The following is a 12918-nucleotide window of genomic DNA, read 5'->3' as shown; positions in this document are numbered from 1 at the left end:
GTGCGCATCTTTTACCCTTTCTGGCCTATGATAAAGCCTCTAAATTATAAAAATATAGCTGTGTTCGCGCAAAAATAGCCCTGCAGGATCAATAAGTAGTCCCCTTACAATTCATGTTGTCTTCATGGGAATGCTCCGGAGCTGCAATAGGAATAGGCATAGCATCAATCGCCTGGGTCCCATTACAGATTAACTGTTTATATCTTTCTTTATATTTAAACCAAGACAAGCTACTGACATATAAATTTGTGTTACAGGAATTTCAACAACACTGTTGAAAAAAGGCACTAAGTATTCTCCTTGGCACCCGATCCCACCATGAATTTCTAGGGGATTCGTGTTTATTTCCTATTCACATATTTCTTTTGTTTGAATTTTTTTAAATTGATTGCCATTTCATTCTCCTGGAAAATAAATGTAATATTCAAGCAGATCCTTCATAATGAACTCGCAACCTTGATGAACTGTAGATTTCCAAACACCAAAAAGATTTCCAGTCGTCCTGTATTCTTCTGAAGACGCCAACCAGTAGTAAACCATCTTTTTCTTTACACCCAACGGCTCTTCTATAGTCTCTAGAACTGAGGCTAAACCATTTTCCAACTTTAAACAATGATTTTAATTATTTTTTTCTTTTTTCCCTCATGGGGATCCGGGTTAGAATAGGTCCTTAGTACCCCCTTGCTTGTCGTAAAAGGCGACTAAATAGGGCGGTCCTTCGGATGAGACCGTATAATCGAGGCCCCGTGTCACAGCAGGTGTGGCACGATAAAGATCCCTCCCTGCTCAAAGGCCGTAAGTGCCGAGCATAGGCCTAATTTTGGAGCCCTTCACCGACAATGGTGACGTCTCCATATCAGTGAAATATTCTGGAGAGGGACGTTAAACAGTATATATAATTTTCCCATTTTCGTGTGTAAATTTTTCCTAACTGTTATTAAGTTCGCTTTTATCCGTACCAGAAAACAAAATCGGATTTGTCCCTACTTTCTTTGAGGAACATTCAAAAGTTAGTCGTATTATACCCAAAGACTAAGAAAATAACCTTTCTCTATAAAAATTCACATTTCTGAATCTGTGGATCTCCTTATTTTATATGAAAATACAAGGATTTACTTACAGTACATAAATCTCGTCTGAACGCATAGCAAATTAACTTTTACTTACGTGTGTATATTTATTTATATGTAAATTTGCACACATATGCAAATTTTCGTCGTATGAATGGGGTATTAGTCCTGATCAGTTGAAAATTTACCCAAATGTGCAGAATTTGCATATGAGTATGTCAGTACCTACGACAAAAATGACAGAGTAAATTTACATGTGTAAAGTATACTGAAGTATGCAAATAATGTCGTATGAATGGGATATTATCTCTCTCTTTCTCTCTCTCTATCTCTCTCTCTTTCTCTCTATTTTAGAACAGACAAAGTATTCCTTTACAACGATGTTTGGTTTAGGAAGTTTGTCGTGTTATCATTTTAATTCGTTAAATATTTTACAGTATTTCATTGTAGAAAATGTAACATTCTCTATGCAGAGTTGTCGTTCCCAGTACGCTCTCACAAGAGAAACACCGACATCTTACGAACAAACGTAACCAAAAACGGGGATCAGTCATCGTAATCTATTGTATTCACGGTTGGATTATTGAATTTTTCAATTTTTTTGGATTTCGATAGATAAAATCCCCACAAGATACCTCAAATCCACGTCTTTTCGTGGTCGCTACCGTGACGCTTCAATACATTTCAATGGACATTTAAACGAGCAAAGGGGTTCGAGAAGGGAAATGAAAGGAAAATTTAAAAAAAATGTCATTCTGTGGCATGAAATAAAAAAAATAGTATGTGCTGATTTAGTAGGGGTCGAAAGGGGGGGGGGGGTACTTTACGAAAGGCGGTCGGGACAATAAGGAGTTATGGTCTAAAATTAAATTGCAAAAACCCAACAACTTTAAAGAAATTCTTGTTCAAAATACTATATGCTGCGAAAAATAAAAATAATACGGCTTTTATACACAGGTATTATAGCCATATCATAAATCCAGGGGGATGCCCGTTCGTAATTTGTCGTTTGATAAAGCTTCTTCTTACAAACAAGTATCTTAAAAATCTTCATATAATTTTCACGGGTGCTAGTGGACTGGACCCCCCCCCCCTTTAACATCCCAGACCCAAAGCTTTTTTTAATTTCACTGTAAAAGCTCAAAGGCTTCTCGAGATATTGAACGAAACAAAAGTGTAACAGACGGACAAAATTATGGCTAACGGGCAGACCGAAATAAATAATTACCCAAATTTAGGGGGGTAGGGGGTCGGCGCAAAAATGAAGTTTAGTGAATTGTTTTTGACATAATTTAAGATATTTGAGAGCAAGTTCCATATAAGCATGCCATCATAGGACCTATGCCCCCCCCCCACCCCCCCCCCCCGCCTTCCCCAACCCCTGAAATATATATAAATCCTGGTCCAAATATATTTTTGGACTTTTTTCATTTATAACATTGATTTTTACAATTTACAACATACAACATTGGTACATGCAGTTAAAAAAATCAGAGGTGATTTAAGATACTACGGGCATGATTTTTTTAAAAATAAAAAGTGAATTCTATGTACTTTTTTGATTTTTCACATGAAATACACTGGATGGTTAATTTATGAAAGTAGACAAATATGAATATCTTGAGACCCGGTATATATATTAGAATATTAGAATATTAGAATATATTTATTCAACCAATTTGGGCCCACAGTGGAGCATACAGAACAGTGTCCAAAATCATCAGTTATACATATACAAAACAGAACAAAACAAACATTGTATAATGAACAGAGAGTTAGTTATCTTCTTTTAGGATGTATAGAATGTACATTATAAGTGGCCTATGTATAATATCTGCAATATGCCTATATTGAACTATGTTGTTTTCTCTTATTAAAATTTGCATTTAAAAGTTGGCATAATAAAACAACAAACTCAGAATCTTCATTTGACATAATCCATGTAAACAGGTCAACATTGTTAAGCAGTATCAAATTAGGAAAGGTTTTAAAGATTTTATCTAAAAACTCTCTTCTTGAGTCATTATAAAGTGAACATTCTAGCAAAAAATGCAATTCATCCTCAGTTGGACTTGAGGTGCAGTAACGACAGATTCTCTCACACCTGGGAAGAATTTCATTTTTACCACATTTATTAATTTTCCTTTCATATCTACCCGTTTCCACCCTTAAACAATGATTACTAATTCTGAATTTTGTGAGAATTACCCGATTGTCTCGGTTTTTCATATTCAAGTATTTTTCAAAATAAAAAGACCTTTTATACTTAAAATATGTATTTAATTTACCAAAGCCTTCCAAATAATTGGTACGAATATCGTTCCAAATGTTTAAAAAACTATTACTGAGTTGTCTTTTCATGTACAATTTAAATTTGTTTTCACTTAGTTTTTTACAAAGGGACAAATTAATATTAAGTTTTTCACTGTAGAATAATATACTGGAGTACCAATCACTGTTGATGATGTTTGATTTGCACTCATTGAGAGCTGCTTTCAGTAGGTTAGATGATGTATGTTCTAGTCTATACCAGTACATGAATATTTGCTTTAACATGTCTATATATAATGGGTACCTCCCTAGTTCAGAATAGATTCCTACATTTGTACAAGATTTAGATACACCCATAATGTATTTACAGAATTTCATATTGAGTTTTTCAACTTCCCAATCTTTAAATATATCAAAAAGAGGGATATTTTTCCTTTTTGGAGTAACATTAATAATGCTCCAGTTCTCACAGCCATATAAAGCTATAGGTTTAATACAGTGATCAAATATATGTAAAAATGTTTTTAAGGAGGGGTTAGCATTTTTCACATCCCTATAGAATTTAAAGCATGCCTTTAAACTTTTCTGATACAGTTGTTTTTTGGCTTCAGTAAACTTTCCATTGTTTTCAAGAGTTATCCCTAAATATTTATATTGTTTTACACATTCTATAATGTCATTACCAAGTTGGAATGCTTCCTTCAGTAATTTACCAGAGTTATTAAAAATTATTACCTTTGTTTTTTTAAAGTTTACTTCTAGACACCACTCACTACAGTAATCATGGAGAAGATTGAGTTTACATTGAAGATCTGATTTTGAATTGGACAATAAAACAAGGTCATCTGCATACAGGAGACATGAAATCATTTCTTTATCTAGAGTAACAGAAACAGAATTATGATCCAAAATACTTGGGAGGTCATTTATAAAGAGTTTAAACAAATTTGGACTAAGGACATCCCCTTGTCTGACCCCAACCCCAGATGTGAAAAAAATCTGTCATTTTATCATTTACTTTCACACATAATCTATCATTCTTATACATAGATTTTAAAATTCTGTAAAAATATCCATTTATATCCTTTGATTGCAGTTTATACATAATGCCAACATGAATAACTTTATCAAAAGCCTTTCGAAAATCAACAAAACAAGCATATAATTTCTTATCACCAGTCTTGAGATATTTGTTGAGTAAACATTTTAACACAAATATATGATCTGAAGTGCGAGATTTCTTGGAGAACCCTATCTGTGATTTATGAATAGTATCATTTTCCAGCAAAAAATTGTTAAGTCTATTATTCAATATTAAGTTAAATAATTTTCCAATACTATTGTTAATAGCTATGCCTCTGAAATTTTCTGGCTTATTTGGATCATCAGATTTGAATAGAGGACAAATAAAACTTTCTGACCATTTTGAAGGATACTCTCCAGATGTAAATACAGCATTAAACAGTTTTAACAAGCAAGGATTGATGAAATGTTGTGATGCTTTAAGCATTTCATTTGAGATATTGTCTAATCCAGGTGTTTTTTCATCTTAAGCTTAGAAAATGCTTCTTGTAATTCTGTGTTTGTAATTTTTTTGTCTATCATAGAGAAACTGTAATTATTATGTTCCATTACTTTTAACTTTTCTTCTAAAACATCTAGTTTTTTTTCATTTTGTCTGAAACAGAAGTAAGATCTGAAAAATATTGGAACCAAGTATCACCCTCGATGCAGTTTTGATCATCTTTTTTTTCGTATATGCATGCATATATGCATGCGCTGATCTAGGGGGGGGGGGGTCGGGGGGGGGTGATGGTCAGGACCCCCCTGGAATTTACAAGGTTAAAAAAATGTATTATACTAAAGCAAGAAATAAGTTACATTGGGCCCCCCTTGGATTACGCTGACACTCCCCTGGTAAACGTGAATATGTGTGAAATGGGTATGAAAAGTGAAAGATTTTAGGAAATAGAAGTCAAAGACTAACATCCCCCCTTCTTTTTTGGCTTGTCAGGAAATTTCTGGGATTGGTCCTTTTTTTGACCGGGGTGGAACCCCCCCCCCTGGAAAAAATTCCGGATCCGCGCCTTTATATGTATATTGGAGGTGGGTATGGGGAGGTTGTCTGGTCTACAAATACTTGTGATGAGCATATGTGTGCAAATACTTTTGAAGGATGCCATGACAACTAAGTGACAACTACGTTTTCACATTATTTCCATTTTTAAAAGTCCGTATATATTATTGTCTACGAAAGCCTATAAGATCAATCTAAAGAGAAAAAAAAATAAAAGGCGTTATAACGCCTTTTCAAAAGGCGTAATAACGCGAAAAAAGGCGTTATAACGCCTTTTCAGAAGGCGTTATTACGCCTTTCCAAAAGGCGTTATAACGCCTTTCTAAAGGCGTTATTATGCCTTTTCAAAAGCCATTATTACGCCTTTCCAAAAGGCAATATTACGCCTTTCCAAAAGGCGTTATTATGCCTTTCCAAAAGGCGTTATTACGCCTTTCTAAAAGGCGTCATTACGCCTTTCATTTTCAAAACATGACTGAACATATTTAGCCAAACCAGAGACGTATATCTCTTAAACGTCTCTGGCCAAACCGAGGGGGGGGGGGGGGGGGTATGCAGAAATCGTACCTTTGGGACATGAATTTCACAATTAGATATAGGACAAATTTCTCAAAGAAATAATTCAAACAGATAGCAATTAGATTTCCAGGAAAAAAATTTTTAAAGCTACAAGATACATCTGCTTATACATGTATCCCAGATCTTCACAAGTAGAGTGTTGCCCTGATCTCTTAATACGAATGCAAACAGTTGTCAGTGAGATGTGCAGGAATATAGAGAATTGCTTAAATAAAAATAAATTTAATTAGATCTTTCATATGTATTTATTAAATAAAATAAAGCCTTTCCGTTCTTTTTTCAAGTAGGCCAGTAGTACGAGTGCAAATGGGGTACCCACCTCCACACATGCACACTTTTTGGGGAAAAGTCTTGCAGTTTAAATATTATAATTAACTACTGGTTGCTTGGTTTCCGAACATTTTGTTGCACTATGTAAAACTGTGGCAAATTCTTGCATTTTAAATAAAGTTTTACCGAAAAGCCCCCCCCCCCCCCCACGACTTTCGCCAGTAGAGTGGGGTGGGGTGGGGGCTATTAAAAGCACGGGTCTGTTAAATGTAAAATAAAGGTTATTCCAAAATCGTAATAACCCTTTTTGGAAAGGCATAATAACGCCTTTTAGAAAGGCATAATAACGCCTTTTGGAAAGGCGTTATAACGGCTTTTGAATGGAAAGGCGTAATAATGCCTTTTAGAAAGGCGTAATAACGCCTTTGGAAAGGCGTAATAACGCATTTTGAATGGAAAGGCGTAATAATGCCTTTTGGAAAGGCGTAATAACGCCTTTTGAATGGAAAGGCGTAATAACGCCTTTTGGAAAGGCGTAATAACGCCTTTTGAATGGAAAGGCGTAATAACGCCTTTTGAATGGAAAGGCGTAATAACGCCTTTTGAATGGAAAGGCGTAATAACGCCTTTTGGAAAGGCGCAATAACGCCTGTTAGAAAGGCGTTACAACGTCTTTTGAATGGAAAGGCGTAATAACGCTTTTTAAAAAGGCGTTATAACGCCTTTTTGGAATAGAAAGGCGTAATAACGTCTTTTGAAAAGACGTTATAACGCCTTTTGAAAAGGCGTTATAACGCCTTTTATATTTTTTTTTTCTCTTTAGATTGATCCTAATAGGCTTTCGTAATTGTCGGTATTCTGGAATCAATCTTTTTTTTTTGTTTTACAACAGGATGGTGAATATATATTTTTCCTTACAAAATAAGCAAGTTATAATTTCGGTTATAGTTTTGATATGTTTATTGGGCCTTCGGTCAAAATAACTGTGTGTGGTCAAAAGTATAAATTGTATCTTCTGATTTTATATTTTGACGAATAATGCATAATTAACAATTAACAAACAATGACATAGTGGAGCATAACTTTAAGACAAAGAAAAGAACTTTACTATGAAAAATCCACCACCCTACATAAATGCGATTTTCAGCTTTTTTTTTTATAATCCACACATATAAATAGATATACATGTACACACGGTCGTATATCTGAACGAGGTTGAGGGGTTGGGGATAAGCGCCCCCCCCCCTTCCTCCAATGAAGTCGATAAATAAACAACGTAATACAAGTATTATAGAATACTTAGCTACTGTATACTTGTGCCCACTCAATAAAAAAAATCTTTCATTTTGGCTTTCCAAGGAATTGTTTGGTAGTGTCTATAAACTTTTGGTTGTGTCGCCCCTCCCCCCTCCCAACTGAAATTGCTTGCTTCAGGTCTGTTACATATTATATATTATATAAAATAAAAGCAGTCCAAGATAATTTAGTTAAGATCGTCATTTAATACATCATCTAAGAAGATACTGTCTACCATGAATGCTCGTTTATTTCTTTAAAGTGATATTTTAATAAATTTAAAAAAAGAATCTCTCTCTCTCTCTCAAAACAAGACACTTTATAAAGCGCACTACCTATTTACTTGATTGCACGGATATATTTTTTTCAAGCTGTAAAAAGTAACCTTTCCCCATATGAACAAGGCGCACACTACGAGTAGTTTGTATACGTTTAATCACTGACGCATGACAAACGTGTTTCCTAATCCATGTAAAGTATGATGGTTTATTTTCTTCCATTTGTTTGCATCTTTAAAACATTGTAAGTGATCACAAAAAATTTGACATGAGCAATTTTCAAATACAAAAAGGTTAAAACACTATCCGTTCTATTTTACACATATACTTATTTTTTCCGATTTTAAACTTTATATGGGTGCAATCACTGGTCCCGAGAAAACTATCGAGATACGGGAAGTTAGGGAGAGTTACGTTCGTTCGTAAGATGTCGGTGTTTCTCTACATATACCTACAGCTGTCACACCCCTACTAATGTGTTCGGAACCTTTTATTTTTTGGAGTTCTGCAGTTTATAAACCCGATGAGTTCAGAGTAGCTCAGACATTGGCTCTGGCGAGAGTTAACGAGACTTCAGCGAGATAGGGTTAATTATTCACGGAAATGTGGCTAGGAAGTGACTAGCACGTGGAGGCATGGTGAACAGAAAAGTAACGTTGCGTTTCAGTTTTCACCACCCTAGAATCAGCTGATAATGTCTATAGAAATGTACTTCAATCAATCGATCTCTTTTACATTCATTCAAACTTAAGTAAGTATTCTCTATAATACAATTTTCTGCAGTCATGAATTAAAATTTCACTTTGGACAAATATTTTTGCATGGGAACTAGAACTATATTTTTTTGGCGTCAGATTAGCAAATGAGACACCTGCTGATTTTAACTGACCTGAATCAGCTGAATGAGTTATTAAAATATGGGTTACTACGAATACAACAGGAATCAAACGCTTGAAAAAAGGAAAACCATATGGTAAATGAAAAGCATTTTTAACAATATTATTTTCATGCTCATAATGACAAATAATTAATTTTTTTGAATAAATGGCGGAAGTCTCTATCAGGTTTCTGAAAGTCATACTGCAAAAGCGATTTGCGTCTGTATTAATTCTTTTGTTGTACTAGCGGTGAATACGATTGCCAGATGAATTCCCTGGCCGAACACATGATCACGAACATAAACAAAGTTTTGTCCATTTTTGAAAATGCATAAGAGATGCTGCTCGTTTTCCTTACCCTTGAAGCGTCGGTGTTCTGAACTAGCTAGACGCAAACTACAATTGATTAAACATTTTTTTCCATTTAACAAGAAATTATAAAAGCCTGTTTGAAGTAAAATATAAACATGTATTTTGCATAAACGTTGCTATTCATTCAACGATTGGTCAGTTGCTCGTAGTGAGATCCTCTGTGCGCATTTATAACAATAGCTACATGTATATAGGGCAAACAAAGGTTTATCGGTGAAGATGATTATGCACATTTTTTACCAGCGAATCGGTCACTAGTGAGCTCTAATTTTCGCCGAAAAGTATAAGATATATTTTTATTTTAACACCCCCTCCTTTAGCCACCCCTTTTCTGTTGAAAATCAAGAAAGTCTTTCAGAAAGTCTGGAAACATTTATTCAAAAGAAACAGGCTATAGCAATATCATGTTTACTGGCAATTTTATTTATAAAACCGGTTCTACCCTATAACCTTTGAATAGATCAACCTAAACCACGTGTCTTTAATTTAAATCACAATAACATTAGTAGGGGGTGTGTCAACGCTTCTTGAACAAATTTCAAACGATGGAAATTTGAAGTTTAAATAGTAATTAATTATTGTAATTATCGATGAAGATGATCATTCATCATTTATTTTAAATCTATAATCCCTCAAAACGACTAACTTACAATGTTTTAAGGGAACTATTTTTGCGGAGTAAAAATTAAAATCTTAATAAAAAAATACTTTTAAGGTGTAATAAATTAAAATAAATATTTTCCGATAAGAAACATGATTAAAACAATTATTAATACAACTTTTAATCTGTTACAATTTTTTTTTAAAATCTTGTAAAACAGGCGTTAACATATGTGTATGTGGGAGCGTAGCGGGAACGACAACTCTGGATAGAGAAGTACGTTCCGCCATTGCTATAATACTTTCTCTTCATATAAAAAGTCATCTTTGACTAAAGTGCAGATCGGTAACTTAAGTCTGGATGTATAAAAGAACGAAGGAAAATGTTTTAAAATATCCTCATGCACAGGCATGCGTACAGCATATGTTTATTGTATGCATGGATATGCATATAATAAAATTTTGATAAGAACATGACACACAGATGATACAAATATGAAACTCATTTAAATATGAGGATCATATGTACATGAATTAGGTAAGTTTTAAAGGGACCTATTTAGATTCCTTTCTGTTATAAAAATATTCATGATGCATATACAAATGTACAGGTATATTGTATGTTTATCTTAAATCAATTTTTAGGGATTTTTTTACCGTGCATTGTGAAATAAATCATTAGATAATAATTCAATATACCAAATCGGATACTTCATTGCAACATGTCTTTCATGTCTTGTATAATTATTGGAGGATTAGAAACATTATCCCCTACCATACCTAGGAAACAGGATAAATACAGCCTAATATATTCTAATTTCTGCGATATGACAAATGAGATTTTTGTACTCTTTCACTCTTCAAGAGTTGTGTTTTGATTGTTTGATCATTAAAAAAAATGAATTTAAAAAAAATACTTTTGAGATACACAGAGAAAAGAAAATACTACAATTGAAATTGAAATGACTCAGAAGAAAACCCTAGTCCGAGGCTCGTTATGTGCATCGCTTCAACTCGCAAATTTCTACTCAACACCAAATGGATTATATCCATTGCATGCTAATGACTTTGTAGCGAGGAATGTTATATTATATGCATGCGTATCAATGTATAATTTCATTAAAGTCAATGTGTTAGTTTCGTAGATGTACTTATGATTGAGGAATTGTTTAAATATTATAATTGATCCAATTATCAGATCAATTGAACTACCGAAAAAGAAATGATTTTCCTTCCCAGGAGTTCCAGATACATTATTTTTGATTGATTCAAATTGCATTTAATTAATCCTTGAAAAAATGTTTTTTTTTTTCTTTTTTGTTCAATATACTTTGCTATATTTCAGGGATTTATTATTTATGTCATTACAAATCAAAATCAGATAAAAAATATATATCAACCCGCGCATCCATTTTTTGTTTGTGGTAAGTGTTTTATTCAAATGAAAGTCCCTACTTGGTCTTTAACATACATTTTCTTTCATTATTAATAACTTTATCATCCTTATGGCCTGTAGTTTTAGATAGAAAATGAAAATTTCCTGTCAATATTCCCTAACACGAAAAAAATCATGGTTCTAATGAATATATCCTTACCTTAAATTTCAAAAAAAATATTTCAATAATTAAATTCTTCACGATAGAACATATTTGACTTTAAGGGGCATTATCTCTCTGCTCCAAATTACACGAATTTTTTTTTAAATCCAGTCATTGATTTTCAGCAACAACTATAGCATTAAATTCAAATGGAAATAGTTTGAAGTATGAAGCGTTGCTTATTTTGTCAGTAATGAATAATATGTCAAATCATGATGTGAAGAAAATTTGATATGGCAAATAGAATGATTAATTATTTTTTATATCACAATTAAATTAGAAATATGAGGTATATATCAAAATAATATTTACTCTCATACACTGTACCTATCTAATCCCCATTAGGAAACATACTGAAGCACTGCTTTTTAAATCAGAATAACAAATTGTTTTCTGTGCATGTAAAAAAAAATACGCATCCATAAAGAAGAGTTATCGTTCCATTATTGCCCTTGAAAATATTTTTTAATGAAACAAAATATTAATTTTATGTTTATAATCAATTCTGCATCTGAAATTTCTGTACAATATAAAGAATAATACTTTAAGAGAAGGAGATTTCTCAATTTACACTGTTTAAAGGAACTGAGCATAAATGTTTTAAGTATACTATAATAAATAATTAATAAATATGCTAGCAGTAGTAACTAGAAATCAATATTTGTACACTAGAATAGGTTTGCTTGAGTTGACTATAAAATGGTCCTTGTGAATGAAACTTGTTAACTCTGACATGACAATTCACTGAATTTCATGACAAAATGTCTGAATAAAGTTATCTCTCTTATTAGAAGAGTTATCTCTCTTACCAGAGGGATATCCCACCTTAACTTGTATTTTAAACAGTACAGGAATCTTATAATGATAGATCCGAATAAAATACACATTTGCGAAATTATTTTGTAAATTAAAAAAAAATGTTTTAATGTGTGTTGATTTCTATTTCCTCCTACAAAATCATTCTCAATTTGAAATAAAAAGATCTATACCAAATTACATGTAAAATAAAATGAAGAAGATATAGGACGTAACTGACTTATGTTTTTCCGTCAAGAAAATCGGTGCACTTTATTGTTCTAATCGATCATCTGAAATATATACCTGTCTCTAAAATTTGTTTATGCAAATATTATTACGATTTCTTTTCCTTTCTTTCTTTCCATCCTTTCTTACATTGTTATAGGAGGTAATCATTTTAAAACGAATTGAGGTCAACTCAATGATATTTGTGAGGAAAAAAAGGAAGAGAAACTCGGTAACGCCTAGATTTCACCAAATCCCTCGCAACACACGAAAACTGAATCTAATTAAGAAAATGTAGAAACGGTACATTTATCAACTATTTTTTAAAAGTAATTATCCTTATACAGTTGTGCTTGTGAATTGGGGAGAAATTATAAAAATGGTAGATACACCTTAGTTCTCACGTACATACCACTTCCTACCCGACTTTATAAAAACCTCTTTTTTTTTATATATTTATCATACTGGGACTTAATATCCTTGCATGAATGGTTAAACTGATTAAATTGTTTACTTTTTGATCATTTAAAACACAACATCTTGCAGTTTGACACGTATACGTCTTCTCTTGTATTAGACTCCCCACGGTGTATTAAGATAAAAGAA

This window comes from Saccostrea cucullata, unplaced genomic scaffold, assembly GCF_032062105.1.
Source record: "Saccostrea cucullata isolate Sc308-1 unplaced genomic scaffold, CSIRO_AGI_Scuc_v1 ctg437, whole genome shotgun sequence".
Taxonomy (NCBI): Eukaryota; Metazoa; Mollusca; class Bivalvia; order Ostreida; family Ostreidae; genus Saccostrea; species Saccostrea cuccullata.
Note: the sequence above shows the minus strand (reverse complement) of the source record.